The 16,951-nt window shown below is 35.9% G+C and overlaps 1 protein-coding gene across 2 annotated transcripts in view; it reads left to right on the top strand.

The window, feature by feature from the left end:
- Nucleotides 1-4,748: 4,748 nt before the first annotated feature.
- LOC108973525 (homeobox protein onecut) overlaps nt 4,749-16,951 on the top strand; it is a 36,092-nt gene continuing 23,889 nt past the window's right edge. Inside the window, exon 1 of one of the 2 annotated variants that reach the window (XM_018940856.1) lies at nt 4,749-4,899. The gene's annotated coding sequence lies outside the window, so the exon portion shown is untranslated. Of the gene's footprint in view, nt 4,900-5,286; nt 5,356-16,951 lie in introns of those variants that run through there. The other variant, XM_018940858.1, reaches the window with a different exon arrangement.

Consider the following 16,951-nt stretch of genomic DNA (forward strand, 5'->3'; position numbering starts at 1 on the left):
CATTATTATTGTTAGTTTATACAAAGAATTATTTTTCACTTTTTAGTTTGATATGCTTTAAAAGCGTGTTTTTTAGTTTTTTTAAACTATATTTATTATTTAATCTACCTGTTATTTCGTAGTAGCAGCGTTAAAAATTATTAGCTAATACTTCAAGAGAATTATTTCTGAATACTGGAAAATTTTATTTTAAAGTAACTTTAATACAAACTCTACTTCTGTTTTTTTCTATATTACTCATGTAGAATATAATTTCGAGAGTATAATTGCCATTCGAAAACAGAAAACCAAACTAATTACCGAGAATATCGCTTAGCTATCGGAGGCAATTTTTTTTTTTTATCGAATACTTATTATAGTAAGTATAAGTGTTAAAATCAGGAAACTACTCAAGAGCAGTGAATTTTATTTGAGTTTAAATACATATAGTATCTTTAAAGAAAATATGTTTTCTATCGAAGAGTAAAATTTATTTAGTGCTTTCCAAAATGTAAACTCATGGAAGTTTTTATGCTATATAGTATATTTTTATTACCGTCGCAACATATTGCTCCACAACAGTTTCGTTTACCATACGGTTGTTTGTAACTTGTTTGCAACCGAGTTGATTAAAAAGCGCGTATGCGGGAACTGTTCTACTAATCATTCTGAACAACTTTGGCTCTTACTGTGAGAAAGCTTTAACTTGTGTTCTTTGGAAAAATGGGGAGCTTTGTATTGCAGATGGGCGCAAGCGGGGTACTACCACGCTCACAAAGATTGCTCTAACCTTTTAATTCCGAACATGTGGATTAATGCTGTTTTTACTTAAAATTAACAGAGTGTATTAAGATTATCACGAAGCCGATTCTTAGTCGTTTATGATCCCGTATTGTAGACCGCTGATTGTAGGAGCCCGAGATAATTGCTCTCAAAAGATCAAGTAGGTCATATCCTCCATTAATCAGTTTGAGCTCGTTTTCTCACTCTGGACAACATGCACAACTGCGAAGGCACTTCAAATCAATGTTTGATGCTTAGATGCACTACGAACTAGCTTCTACGTTAATGATGAGGAACTTGTAGAGTGTGGTATATGTTCGTCGGCAGAGGACTTTACTTTTCAATTGTCAATAAGATCGGTTGGCAAGATCGATTCTGCGTTGGATTTCAAAACTGATATTGTTGTTACTGTTGATACTGGTCCAAGATACACGAAATTATCTACGACTTCGAAGTTATGACTATCAACAGTGACGTGCAAGACAAGTCGTGAATACGATGACTGTTTGTTTCATACTCTTATAGAAGATAGTACCATCTCTCGTCGGGCATACTTTTATTCGACCATATCCTGCAAAGCTGATGCATGCACCTTGTCAGTTTTTCGGCCGCTGCCACTTTGTTGTTATTCAGACGGGTAATTTTTATTCGAACCTCACTATAGACAGGAACATCTATTCCATCGTCAGCGGTTGGGGAATCGGGTTTGCTGCCTCCAGTTGTTACACCGTCAGTGCCGTCCAACAGGATGGAGAAGTGTTCCTTTCTTAACTTCAGTATGTTATGAATATCAGCCACTAGATCACCACTTTATTAGCCTACAAGAGTATGCTCCGTTCTTGAAACCAAATATTAGTTGCCGTATCTTTTTTTAGAATTTTTGAGCATTCCCGGTCAGCTTCTCAAGCTCTTCATACTCTCTATTTTCGGTCTTCTCCAATTGTTTCGCTTGCAGCTGTATATAAGAATCTTGGACATGGAAAAAGTGTCATTTAATTATCACAATATGATCGATCTGATTAGAACTTTCCAATCCGAAGACTGCCAAGTTACTGGAGGAATTTTCATGTGGTCCAGTCGGGATCCTGCGATATCGATCAGTCTTGACCCATATTGTCATATTGTCCTTCTCCTTCCTCAGGGCGTAGATGTCTCGTCTCCGTTCTTTTCCCGTCTATCGCATTTCTTGAACGGCGGTGATGGGGTTTTGTTTCTACGCAGCGGGTCCCAAATCCATCAAGTATCATCGTTAGAAAAGTTGTAAGAAGCTTTATATACATTTATATAGTGAGTCGCTTGCTTCCGAAATTAGACTTCAGCCAACATAAAAATAGAATAAGCCGGAGTTGCTCCGCGGAAGCTTCTTCTTTTTTAGCCGCGAAATTTGCCTCCATAAGCTACCGCATCTTCCACAAGGTACAACTGTAACTGTTTACCAAGAGCATAACTTTATCACATTATATTATATTAAAATTAATGAACTAAATTCCATGAGTGACTGCTCTTACAAAAACTTTTCGCCGTTGTTGACTTGGATATTCAAATTTTTTTGTCAGACTACATCTTTATATTTGTAAACAATATGTCACTAAAATAAAACTAGTTATGCCATAAAAATCTTGAGTTCGGGTACAAGAAAGTTCCTTCTAGAATCTTTGTTCATGTAGTTTTCTTTGGGCCGGTAGCGCCCAGCAAACTCTATTTCAATAATGTCGTTCACCACAATACCGCATGTGGGATCGTAAACTCTTCTTTGGGGCAATAGCTCTTCTGCAGCTGGTCCAAGTTCGAAGGGCATTAGAAGCCTTGTTCTTAATGTGTTCTCTCAAGCTTAGTTTTATATCTAGGCTAACTCTAAGATATTAAAATGAGCTCGATGGTGAAATAGGGGGGGAGTTCTTAAAGATTTAATTGTGTTATTTTTTGTCCGTCCTGACAAATTTCAGTTTTCTAAGGATTCCTAGTTAGGCCGTGACCGTTCGCTTCTGTGTGCCGGTATAAGCAATAGTGATAGCTGATATCAGTTCAGCCATACTAGCGTTGTTGAATGCACCTTCCATGTCAATGAATGCCGATAAGGTCAACTCACTAAAGAGCTTTCGAGTGTCCCAAGAACTTCCTGTAGTGCTCTATCAACCGTTTTTTCTTTGTCATACGCATACTCTCTGAATTCAAAACCGTTGGATGGAATTTGTCGATTGATGAGATCGTCGCAGATCCGGCCCATACTTTTTAGTGGGAAGGATGTTAAGCTGATTGGTCTATCAGATTTTGACCAGTTTTCAGTTTCTGGTTTCGATGTGAAGACAACTTTGGCCTCCTGGCCAAAAGTTGGCCTAGTTGGCCAGCAAGCATTTGTACCACTTGTGTATCTGAATTCCGTTCTATCACGATTTTCTGCATGTATACGTACGTAAATACAAATATACGTCCATGACTATTACTATGTAATACCTAACCATGAGCTATAACAGAAAGATCTCATTTGTTATATGATGAGCAGACTCGTAAACGCCGATGAGAGTATTGGAAGATCATATAAAATTTCATAATTCAACAAGAATTTTACAATAAAACCTATCATAGCCAAATTCGATGTGCTGCAGAAGAAAGTATCTTTATTTATGAGTATATGAAATGTTTTCCAACTGACTACTATATTTCGCCGTGTCGTACGCCAACGGTTTAACATTGATTTACTGCACACCCAGATTTAACGTTAACGTTTCTTTTATTACACACTTTATAATTTTTTTCGCCTGTCATTATGCTACACTTCCGCACATGACTAGTTTCAACCCAAACAATTTGACGTTACTCGTCGAAATTTCTGCGAGTAACCATGCATACCCAAACGGGTGTGCACTTAAGTAAATGTATAAGTAGATGCCCAGTAGCTAAATCAACTAGTTATAAAATGCTTAAATTTTTTTTTTAAGGACGAGGAAACTAGTTGTTAGCTTACGGTCAAAATATACCAATCTTAGCAGGTGAAAAATATATCAACTTTTTCTACCTTCGTTAAGTTTAAAAATTACTGGTCAAATAAAATAGCATATTAGCAAATTGTTCTGAAATTTTTTTAAGTCGGATGTGTAGCCGAATGCCCGACCAGCTTTACGTGTTTCAAACTGATGTTCGACTAGTTTGTTTCTTTGACCAGCACTTTTTCATTTAAGAAATTCTAAATAAAGCGTAGCATGATTCCAGACTTGTTTGTTTCTTCTCTGCATTATTTATTTATATTTTATCTGAAAATCGCAATTGACTTATTTTAGTACAACAAAATGTGAAAAATAGCATACCGATTGGTTGACTAGTTGGACTACCACAGGTCCAAATAATATCACTAGAGCAACTTATAACTATTTGGTTCGACAACACATATATGTATAGTATGAATATTATAAACCTAGTTGCTTTTGTAGTTTTGTCTGTCTTCAGTGCTTACCTAAAGTGTCCGCTGCTCGTGCTGGGGTTGTGCACATGTCGAAGGGTAGTTGGCGAGTAATCATTCCATTATATTGGGTACGGCTAAGGGTTGGTGAGCTTCTTCATATATGCTGATTTTGTTTTACTACTCGTTATTTTGCTTCTGAAATTTTGCTCTTCGACCCCATCAGAGCGCATGCCAAGTTGCGCGTGCTTTCGAAACTCAGTTGGATTTAGACTTACTTTCGAAAATTACCACAGGAACGGAAGGTTTTAGATGTGCGGTCGGTGGCGAAAAATACGAAATATTTTATAAAATGTTGCTACAAAATAAACGGTTGAGAAAAGCAATTTAAAACGTCATCTTCAATTCTTATTGGCGCTTATATGTTGATACCCTTTGATTTGTAGGGAAAGAAGTGCAAAAATTATATCAACAAAAATAAGAAAAGGAAAATGATGGGCTAATATATATAAATGGCCTTCATCACTGAGTAAATATATATGTATACATAATATATTCACTTAAAAAAGTGAAAATATATGGATATACATATGTATGTATGTATAATATATGATATAGAAATTCGTATGTGTATTGTGTAAAATGGTATGGTTAAAATGCTAGAATCGTCAGAAGGATGTGTTGCCTATACTTATTTTCATAAGGGACTTGCATATTGCGACTAAAACGATAATCACACAGTGAGTGTTTCCAATGTTGTGATAACTATTATCTCATACATACATATATTTCAAATGGCCATTTTTAGTTGGAAATGTTTCAACATAAACATTGGTCCCTATTTATCTGTTTCTTACGTTCGTATATTGTTATTGTGTGCAGTTGTAATTGAGTGTTTATCTCGGTGTATGTCCTGCATAGCAGTAAAAACGATGTTATTGTCTGTTTTGTCATTGCGATTACCGTTGCCACAACGGTCTTACTATGTTGTGCGCATGGTTTGCAATCGTTAGAGTCAGCAGTGACCGCCGCAATGCCAACATTCGTTTATTTAGTTCGCCTGTTTACCTACTCCTTCGTACTCGGTAATTCTCACAAGCACTCAATATAAAAATACACAAAAATGTGACAATACATGCGCGTTTGAATATTTCAAGTGGAGAGCTTGTGTTGCAGGAGCAACAGCAACCTCTAAGGTATGAAAAACAGTGTTCTGACACGAAATAAGCGGCAGAAAGTGTTCCAAAATAAATACATAAAATCCACTTTGACCTTTGCACAAGTAAAGAATCTCGCAAATAGCTAAATGAATAACAGAAAAAATTAAGTAAGACACTTGTAATTATATAGTAAAAACTCGTTCAGGTATAACTCGTAGGTGTACTTAAATAGTGAAATTGTATATAAATACAACGGTAAATTATTAATATCTTAATAAATTTCGTTTGAACGCAAACATATATACATACACATATGCGTACACTTCGCGTATAATTAAAAACTGCATATATGCAAGTATGGGTAGGCATACTCAGAATTATACAAAATGTTTAATTCCACAGGCAAACGTGTAGCCTACGTAAAGGCTTACACCTAACTACGTATAAACGACAACACACATTAGGTAGCACATATGCTCATGTACGTAAGTGCGAGTGGATGTATCTGTTTGTATTCAAATATAAACCGTATACATATGTGTATGCCTTTGATTTCCGTTTACTGTATGCCAAAAAGAAGCAAGAATTCAAACAAAAAAATAAGTAAATAAATAAATACAATATACAAATACATAACTAAGAAAATGAATGTATAGGGAACAACAACAATGAAATGAATGAAGATAATTTTATGTCATTTAATATTTAAATTAAATTTCTTACGAGTGGAAACCATGGATTGCATATCTCCTCAACCCGTTTACGCCAATTTTCTGTGCAGCATTTCTGCTATAGTCCGCTGAATGTTGTCTTTGAGTTTTTCGAGCTTTGATTTAACATAGCTAAGGAGATTTATATGTCTGGAGGTGTTAAAACACATCATCTTTGCGGTCATTTGACATGGTCATTTCTCGAAATGGTTTGAGAATATGATTTTTCGATTGCAGTAGTCAGTGAAGAACGTCAATTTCCGTAATAATCTTGTTCCAAGTGAAACGAACGTAACACGATGAAATGGAAAATCCTTCTGAACATACTGACAAAATATGACACAAATTCGTAAACAAACATGGCCACCATAAGCTGTCAAAATCACGTCATCCCTATTGATATACGCTATATTTACGCACGACATAAGAGTAATAAACATGTATGCTATCATTGTGAATTCATATAACTAACTAAACAAAACAAATTTATTTCTTTTTAAATATTATTAGACCGGATAATATCTGTTTCAAGACACATACAGGTAAAATAGCAAGTGTAGTCAACATTTAGTTAAATAAAAAAAAAAAGATGTTAACTTTGGTTGCACAGAAACTATAATACCCTTCAGAAATATAAAATATTCCATACAAAAACTTGATTTGTACGGCCAGTTTGTATTGCATCTATATGCTATAGTAGTCTTATTTGATTTCTTCAGAGATGGTACCATTGCCTTAAGCAATAATATGAGTCAAATTTCGTGACAATATTAGTATATATTATATATGTGTATTGTATCATTGGTATTAAAATAATATTCCCATACACCTGTTCTAATCATTATAAATCTTTGCTTTTGTTTAATATTAAGAATATTGGGAAGAAGTTAACAAAATAATCGGAAATCAAAATCAAATAGAAGAAGAACATAAGAACGGCTACATAACCAGAATGTATGTTATTTGCTAGCTGGGGCAATTGATGAACCAAGTTCATACACTTTCGGCATTAAACTTTAGCATATTCAATATCATACGTTGACTTTATTTTGCTAAGATACCCACCGAAAGTGTGGGCTAAAATAAATATTCACCCGATTTATCATTTATTTTGTTATACAAGAACGCACTATTATTAGGACACGCTTTATTAATTTCATAAAGATAACTCACATATTTACTGATATATGCGGTATCAAGTTAACTAGATGTTCAAAAATCTCTATATTCAGTATACCGAAATATGTATTTCTTGACACAAGAGCACGATTCTAAAAATATAGATCTTATAGATGGGTCCACTGGGGTCCACATATTCGCTATCTGGTGACTTGAAAAAATCTGGTGGAATTTCAACAATTTTTAGACATAAAATCATATATCTTTAATTTTTTTAAAGCTTTTTATTATAAGGTTGTCGATTTATATACTGTAATCTAAAAGAATCATATTGAATATAAAATTATTATATATTTGAAAAAGTCGTGCTTGTAGTCCAATTTTACATAAGTTAACAATAAAGCATAAAAGTCTCAGGATAATTTTACGTACCCAATTCCGTTGACGCGGTTCCACGCTTCCATGAGGCCATTTCTGCTAAAGAGTTCTTGTACTTTTAGTAGTTTTCACAAAAACAGTTATACTTGTATAGAGAGTGGGCGGAGTTATCATCAAACATTTAAATTTTTACACGTGCAGAGGAGGTAATGAGGAGACTTAGCCCAAGAAGCAGCATGATGGCAGTGAACACGTGTACCACGTTTCATCAGGAACCTAAATTTTGTATTTTAATTGAATAGCTCAAGCAAACTCTCCCTGAGGTCGTGCGAATCATAGAAAGCTTGCGTCATGCAAAAGAAATTCTTGGCAACGTGGGATCCTACATTCATTCAACGCAACATTACTGCGGACGAGGCGTGGGAGAAAATATATCGTCGAAACTATCCAAAAATCTAGCGAATAGCGCTCCAAAAATGAAAAAAAAAAAGACTTTTACTAAATTAAAAATTACCCTTAAAAATTTTTAAACAACCAAAAATCCACATTCTTGTACTATTCAAGAGAATTTCGCTTAACCCTCTCTAGCCCGAATTAAAATCAGAGCACCTTAAAAATTATTGAGGACAGATTTATGTTAGTCATGATGATTATATGAGCTAGTGCGGAAGAAAAAATAATTTTTTTTAGCAGCGATATTGCTTTAACTGCAATAACCAGTGACACATAGCATGCATCTACCTTTTACTCCTCATACTAACATTGGCCAAATTTATCAAATTGTGTAGATTTTTCAAGTTTATCATAATATGGTCTTTTATATCAAGCCAATACAGAAGGCATAGAAAGAGTAGGTGATGTTGGTACCGTTTGATGGGCGGCCTCTTTTCCTTGGTAAAACTGGTGATTGAGTTGCGTTGACAATCAGTTTGAATTTTTGTGAACATGCCGCTATGTATGCTGAAGTATTTACTTCAGCAAGATTCAGTAATATACCAACATGTCTCACATTACATTAAATCTCCGTTCCGGATATCGTCGCAATGAACCTAAGGTCGCGTTGCATTCCTTAAACGGCTGTCATGTGCAGCCAGTAAATTGTGACTAGGCCAACAACCGTCATTCACTCTTTCTGAGACCGTGTGCGTAGAACCTCTTGAGTTTTCCATCCGCTTCCTTGTACATGATCTTAGCGATTCTGCAAGACTCTAAGACTTTTCATCTCACCTTTATCCGTCTGTCAGCTTTTTTCGAAATTTCGTTGTTTATCATTTTCAACGATCTGCTTAGTTCCTGAACTGTTTTGGTAATCAACCGGATGGAAATTTTGGCAATCTCACCACCTATTTCATTTCTTGGAACACCCTTGTTGTGTAGAACCAAATATATGTATGTTCATACAGTTATGTGAAAAATAATAAGGACAGTGGTCTGCTGTTAATGCATCCAGAAATGTGGGGAAATTAACAGCAAATAACTAATCAAATTTATTGCGAACAAACTATAAATTCGCTTTTTTTTACAGTTTTACCCATATTTCGCTATGTTTTGTATTTTTTTACATGTGTTTTCACGATATTCAGCTCACGATATTAGCATGTGAAAAAAATTAGTGACTTATTTAAAAAAAATACAATATTAAGTGGAAAAGAATCTAGTTTTCATTCAGAATGATATTAATTACTTATTAGTTTAATATTTTGTTGAAAATCCCTCGTTATTTAAAATTTATCAACGCTGCTTTGACATAGAATCAACTAAGTTTTGGCAAACGGAAACTAGAATTGCATTCCATGAAATTTGAACAAAGTTAAAAAGCACTTCAATAATACTTTGACACTTTTCTATTAACGACGCTTTCACCATATACCACAAATTTTCCATGGATTTTAGTTCCATGAACTGCAGTGGTCACTCCATTATACACTCTAACGCCCCTTTTTGTACACTTACCGTGTTTTTAGGGTCGTTGTCCCGTATAAATTTTTACCTAATTGGCATATTGTCTTCAGCGTACTGTAGCATAAAATCTTGTAGTATTGCCACATAATCGGTTGCCTTCATAGTCCGCTATATCCTATGCAGCGACCCCAGCCCATTGTATGAAAATGATCCCCAAATCATAATATTTCCGCCAACATGTTAAAGGTCTTTATCGTATACTTAGGGTTTTATGCAGGAATATTCAGTCTTCTTATATAATGAATATCTCGATTAGAATTAAATAAGTTGACTTTTGTTTCATCAAACCCGATAATGTTGCGTCATTTTTCTTTGGGCCGAAGGGCATCGCCAAACCCGAGAATGTTACGTAATTTTTTTTTTTAGGCCAATGGACATGCCTTCGGCAAACTTAAGCTATTGTTGCACATTCTTTTTTGACAACATAGCCCCTTCTCTCGAGCTTTGGCTCTTCAAATTTTCTTTATAACTACTTTGCAGTTAGTTGATGGATCAACATGCTTTTCGAATCACATTTTATAAGTTTTGACGAAATGAATGGACTTTTCTTAACATAGCAAACTATTTTTTCTTGACAAACTTTGTTAAGAACAAAATGGCTTTTTACGAAATGTGTGAAAATACTTTGTATTTGTCTAGCGGAATCTGTTTTTATAAATAAGGGGTGATAAAAAAATGCCGTTAATCGGCGGAAACAATTTTATTCTTGTTTAAATTTTATGCATCCCTGTCCTTACTATATTTCACATAATGTATATACAGTCGCTTTCCAAACAAACTTCCATTATATCTGCTGCCTTCCTTCTTTTAAGAACAGTTTTTGCGTTAATTTCCACTTGTCTATCGATGTATATAATGATATTATATATACCACTTTTTGCATTGGCAGCTTTCCTTACCGTAAAGACTTCTTCCTCGAAAATAATGCAGCATTCTGGCAGCTTGAAGAGTTGCCTGAGTAATTTTTGATGCATCCGTGTATATCTTCTTCTTCTTCTTTATTGGCGTAGACACCGCTTACGCGATTATAACCGAGTTAACAACAATGCGTCAGTGGTTTCTTATTTTCGCTACGTGGCGCCAATTGGATATTCCAAGCGAAGCCACGTCCTTCTTCACTTGGTCCCTCCAACGGAGTGGAGGTCTTCCTCTCCCTCTGCTTCCCCCGGTGGGCACTGCATCGAATACTTTCAGAGCTGGAGTGTTCTCATCCATCCGGACAACATGACCTAGCCAGCGTAGCCGCTGTCTTTTAATTCGTTGAACTATGTCAATGTCGTCGTATATCTCATACAGCCCATCGTTCCATCGAATGCGATAATCGCCGTGGCCAACACGCAAAGGACCATAAATCGCAAGGACCATAAATCGCAAGTCGCAAGTGCGACCACTCTTTTTTTGATGACAGGTAGTAAATGCCAAAAAGACCTACTCTTCTCAGTCCTTTCAACGTCTATCACATTTCTTGGACGGCAGTGATGTCAGCTTTCACTCTAACGAGGACATCAAACAACTGTGTAGAGGCACCTTCCCAATTAAGAGACCGGACATTTTAGGTACATGATCTCAAATCATAGTCCTTAATTCGTTTGCCATAGTCGTCATCAAAAGCGAAGTCACTCATCCGAGGCTTGATGTTTCTTTCATTGGGTGCGTTTTTTACGTGGTGGGTTCCAAACCCAGCGCGCAACCCTGCGGAGGGGATGTTTCGCCTTCTCACTTTAACTCGACTTCAAACGGGTGTTTTTAGGCTACCCAGAGGATACTTAGTCAAAGACCGGAAGTCGTGAGCTGCTTGAGCTATATATAAAAGTATCGTTTCTGGCCACTCCCAAGTGAATGGCGAGCAGAGAACCTTCCTCACTTGCGTGAACTTCGACAAATTTTCCATCCTCCATACTTCTGTCCGTGTATACATTATGAGTAAAAAATAGTAAGACTTTGTTAGTCTAGTATTCTTAATTTATTCTTCAAAATCTTTGTAGTCCCAATTGGCCTCAATACAAGTTTTTCCAATTCTCGAAACAGTTTTTAAAGCCCTTATTCGGAATATTCAATGCGCATAGMAACATGTCTTAAATTGAATCAAAACGGTTTCCGTTTGAGATTGCTTAATACCCAGAAGCTACACGGAGATAAATCAGGCGAATAAGTTGGTTGTGGAACAACCAAGAACAGGCAATAGAGTATGCACCGGTGCATTTCGTTGTGCAAAAACCAAGAGCTGTCGACCCATAATTCCGGTCTCTGTTTATAGCTTCACGAAAACGACGCCATTACACTCATATTGTATTCCTTGTTGACAGTTGGGCCGGTCGGAAGGCAATCGTTGTTCACCACACGTCTATAATCGAAGAAAACATAATCTTGATTTTTGACCTGCTTTGTAATTGTGGTTTTTCAACACGATATTCCGCCGATTGATTGACTGTTTCGTAGGCATATATTCAAAACTCATTGCCTGTAATAAATAATACGGCTCAAATAATCTTTGAAAATGGGTTTCACTGATTCTTCCGATCAACGCTCTTTGCATAGTTAGTACCAATGAATAACCCTCGCTTGCGAAAAACAATTATAATTTCCTTCACCTTCTCCAACATTTTGAACGTTTCGGCACCAAAAATGTCATACCGTACACGAAATTTAATGGAACTCCTTTGTTAAATAATTCATCGTAAAAATAACTGAATGCGCTTTATGTTTTTCAGAAAGACAAACGTACACTAAACAGTAATTATTATTTTAGTGTGAAATTCGGCACAAATCTCACTGAAAGTCAAACCAACTTTGGACATAATATTTCCACGAATGGGGTTTGACGCGATATTTAAATTAAAAAGCCTTACTATTTTTTGCCCACATTAGTATGTGAAGAGTTCCGCTCGTGACTCATGTGCCCCAGCGCCATCCATCCTCTTTTACCGTGTCTTGAAACCTTCTATTCCAGATAATGAGTAAAGATGCGCGGCCTATTTTATCCACCGACATGCTGCCTATTCAGCTTTGTTCGAAATTTCAATTGTCATCACATTGAGTTTCCACTTTAGTTTGCTGTCCAAAATTACTTCCAGATACTTGATATGGTCTTTGGTAGTTAACTCTTCCACATTGAGCCCGGGGGTTTCCATGAGGAGATCTCGTACTTCCTTGTAAGAGTACCATGTCCGTCTTACCGGCATTTACTTCTCGGTTAGCCGATAATGCCGATTGGTGTATAGCTTTTGGAGTGCTATTCACAACGCTACTAATTATGCCTAGGAACTTGCTCGTGACACGCAACAAACACAAAAACTTTACTTCTCAGAACAAGTTAAATTTATTACATAACAATTACTAAAATACAAAAAACATGAAAGTAATTAAAAAAATCGAAAACGGTTTTTTTTATATCTACACAGAGTCGTATTTTTTGTGAGGCAAATGCCCTCAGAGGCGTATTTCTGTGGCGTGACACTCTTTTAATATATATAGTTTTCGTTTGCATAAACTATCAGTTTTGGTGCTTTTCCTTCAAATTTTTGCAGAAGCATATTTGCAACAATGAAACACTTTTGAGGAGTTCCTGTTCGAACTAATCTCAGCAATCTGGATTCATTTCATTCTGCGTTAATCCTCCTGCAGTTTAGTAGAGCTGTTCTCCATGCTACGATGACGGGCTCTATCCCGACTTCTACCAGACTGTTAACGATATCACCATTGAATACATTATTGAACGCTCAAGAAAGTCCCCTGGTCATATTTCTAATCCTCTAAAGCTTTCTCTATATTTAAAACTAACGAGTGAGGTGCTGTCTCAGTGGATCTACCCTTCGTATAGGCGTGTAGAGCTTTCGATGGTTAGCCGATTAAATCTTCTCCCTAATGTAAGCATTTCGAATTATTTCAAGTATATTCAGAAGGAATGTGATTAGACTTAGACTTATTCTTTGGAATAAAGGGAGACTTATTTGGTATGAATATGACCCTCGTATCTTTCCAAAGGATAGGCTAAGCCTTAACGATCCTCCTCAAATTCTCATTAGGAATGGTCGCAGCACTGTTGATACATTCAGCATTATGGCTGGGAATATACCGCCTATTTCCTAAAAGTTAGAAGTTAGTAGCGTCCCTATACCCTGGAAAATGTGTTTGTAATTAATTTCTGTGTTAATAATTTTATTGTTCAGATTCTTGTTAGTGATCTTAGGATTTCGGAAAGTTTCACTTTTATTGAGAGCTGAGAATTTTAATTGAAATCTTACATACCTATGGTCAGAAAACGAGTGTATTCGAAGCACCTTCTAATCTTCAGACGTGATTCTTGTACTAATATGTAGTGCTACAACTAGAACTTTATTTGAGGCAGAACCCATATTAATTGGTTCCTCCGCTCTGTTAGCGAAAGTAAGATTGCTTATAAGTTTAAAGTTTAGTAATGACTCTTCCCTGTTGGTATCGCTGCTACCACATACCGTGTAGTACGCATTGGTGGCAGCGTTTATCACCAGGGGATTCTAAAAGTAGTGCCTAATTTTTGTCATCATTTTCCACCCCTGTCAGGTCATATGAGCAGAAATTCAGGTTAATATATGAATATATGTATTCTTTTACTTACCAGCATAATAGTCCTTATTACCTTGTTTGTTACACTCGCTATGTGTGCGTAATCTGACAGCCGCTCTTCATTGAATTCAGAAGGAGCTCGGCAGACACAAATTGTGCAAGTTTATCTGAAGAACCTCCATTGCTAAAATCAGAATTTTCTCGGTCTGCATCTCCAGTACACCTATTTCTGCATATTGGAGCTTCAAAGAGTTATTTACTTGTAGAATCTTACTCAGGTATTTCTCGACTTTTCGTCCTCCATAACCTAAACCTAAATATTARCAGTCGGGTTGCACTTTTCGATGCGAAGGTAGACGCTATCTCCGCCCCTCGCCGTCTTCCCGAACCTATCGTAAAACATGGACTCGACCTACCTGTTTGGAGAATGTAGTTATGGCTAAAATCTTCCTTGCCTTCAAGACCATCCACTCTTCAGTCGACACATCAGTATTTTTTCTTTGGAGGAACCGCAGTGCAGCCATTTTCCCGTTCGAGGCATAAGAACCTTCACTTTTGGAATGATCCTGTGCAATTTGCCCTAGGCTGTTGCTCCAGTTAATGAAACCAACGATTAGGTATTTCTTGGCTACCTCACTGAACGATGCTGCCGCCAAGAAAGTTTGGCTAGCCCCATTGTTTCGCAGTCAGCGGACAGCTGTCTTTTACCCGCAATCTCCTAATCGATCCGGTTCCCTAGCATTTTATATATACCTCCTGGTATCTAATTAGCAGTTTACCATCGAAAGAAAAATATAATATATACTATATATTAATCTGCCTTAGCTAGACGCCGCCTGCCTGCATCACCCAGACCTACTCTAAGAACTAGCTCAGTTGCCAAGCCCAAACGGTGATGGTAAGGACATCCTTTACAAAGTTATTATAAGTACCTCTTCACTTCTTTCAACATTACTATATTTTTAATTTATTCCCACTTCGTTTTACAATGAAGTGTTTACTTAAATATTTATACTTATTATTTATTTTGTTCTTAAAACTTTTCTATTAGCTACAGAACATTTTATTAACTTTACACCTAAGACTTAATTAAGCAATAACTATACATTTTATATTTACATCAGCGAGCCGAAGATCCTGGCACCTGTGCTCCTTTTTTCGTGGAAAAGTAATTATATTATTGTTTCACGTTTTATAAATAAATAAATAAATATTTATACATATGCAACTTTGGACATGAGAATGTTCAGTATAGTATAAATATATATAAAAAAAAAACAAAAAACATAGCCGACATATTTAATTAAATGGCGCACATAATTATGCATTAGTTAAGCGAATGGCACTTAACCGAGAATGCCTTCGTTGTTTGAAATGTCCTGGCTAGGCTACCTATCGGGAATTGTGTTGAGGGTGAAGACGATTACGTGAAAAAAATTATTACAATACACTGTTCGTTGGTAACTTCTCGTTCGTCATTTGGTCGTTTTCCCGTGTAAACCTTTCCTTTGAGAGGGTAGTTTGTAGCAGAATCGCAAACCTACCGGTGACTCACTGATCATCATCCTCATGGTCCATTGCAATAAATTTGCTCAGCACTTCCTCGTGATGATGAACTGGACGATGAAATAGTCGATATAGTCATTCTTAAGCAGCTGCAGAAATTACAATAATATACTTATAGCGAACATAACAAAAAAGTCGTTTCGAAAAACATGATAGTATATGACATTACAAAGCTTGCAGTAGCCTTTATATATTACCATATGAACTTTTTTTCTAAACCCCGCTTTTCCAAATCTTTTCACCGGTATTGGAAGATATACAACTTTGAAAATTGAAATGTAGGCCACATCACAGGGTTAATTTTCAAATCATAGATCGACCGTGACCCAATTATAGTTATAGAACTTTATAATTCTTCGATTATCATAATTTTGGCAAACATTTGATTCCACTTAGGCAGTGCCAAACTTCCATAGGCCCAAGGTATGTAGGTAGAGGGTGTTCCAAAATTATTCCTGAATTTCCTTGATGCAACGTTGAATCTGCTCTTTTAAAAGCACGCGTGGTTGTGGACTTGTTGCAGTAGACCTTTGATTTTAAGTAATCCTATTAAAATAAATCTAATGGTGTCTAATGGTTCAAAATGAGAATACGGGGGTTATTATGTCACTTTATCACGCATCACGACACGTTTTTCTATCGTGTAGAGGGTCACCTGGAATTAAGCTCTCTCATTATTTTGTCTTTGTACGTCACTGTAGACAAATCAATGATGCATTATTAAGATAGCTGTTTAAATCAGACTAATTCGATAAGTTTGAATTTAGCAACTGCATAATCTGGAATAGGCATATTGGAATCCTACTAAAATAAATTCTAAGGGGGACTTTTGTAACCGTAAATAAAGTTTAAGTTTATTAAATTCACACAAAACCAGTTGTTTAAAAATATTATCATAAAATACATTACCATATAGCATACATTCGCAAAAAAATTTTAAAATGTAACAAAAAATTCAAATTTTGAGATATTCGAACATATTAAATATTTCTTTAATTTGGGCACTTCCATTCGAACGCTAATATATACATAATCATTATTTTTTTGAAGAAGATCATTTCAATCGGTATTTGCTACAAATAACTACTCTTTCTTTATAATTATAATTATTCGAACAGATTTCGTCTTATCTTTTTACGGGATTCTTAGCCAGGAGCCCATGATTTGTTATTGGCTCTCAACAAGCAGAATGAAGTAGTTACGCATCATATCGGGTGATTTTTTAAGAGCTTGATAACTTTTTTAAAAAAAAAAACGCATAAAATTTGCAAAATCTCATCGGTTCTTTATTTGAAACGTTAGATTGGTTCATGACATTTACTTTTTGAAGATAATTTCATTTAAATGTTGAC

The sequence above is a fragment of the Bactrocera latifrons genome, unplaced genomic scaffold (assembly GCF_001853355.1).
Source record: "Bactrocera latifrons isolate USDA-ARS-PBARC rearing strain unplaced genomic scaffold, ASM185335v1 scaffold_485, whole genome shotgun sequence".
Classification (NCBI taxonomy): Eukaryota; Metazoa; Arthropoda; class Insecta; order Diptera; family Tephritidae; genus Bactrocera; species Bactrocera latifrons.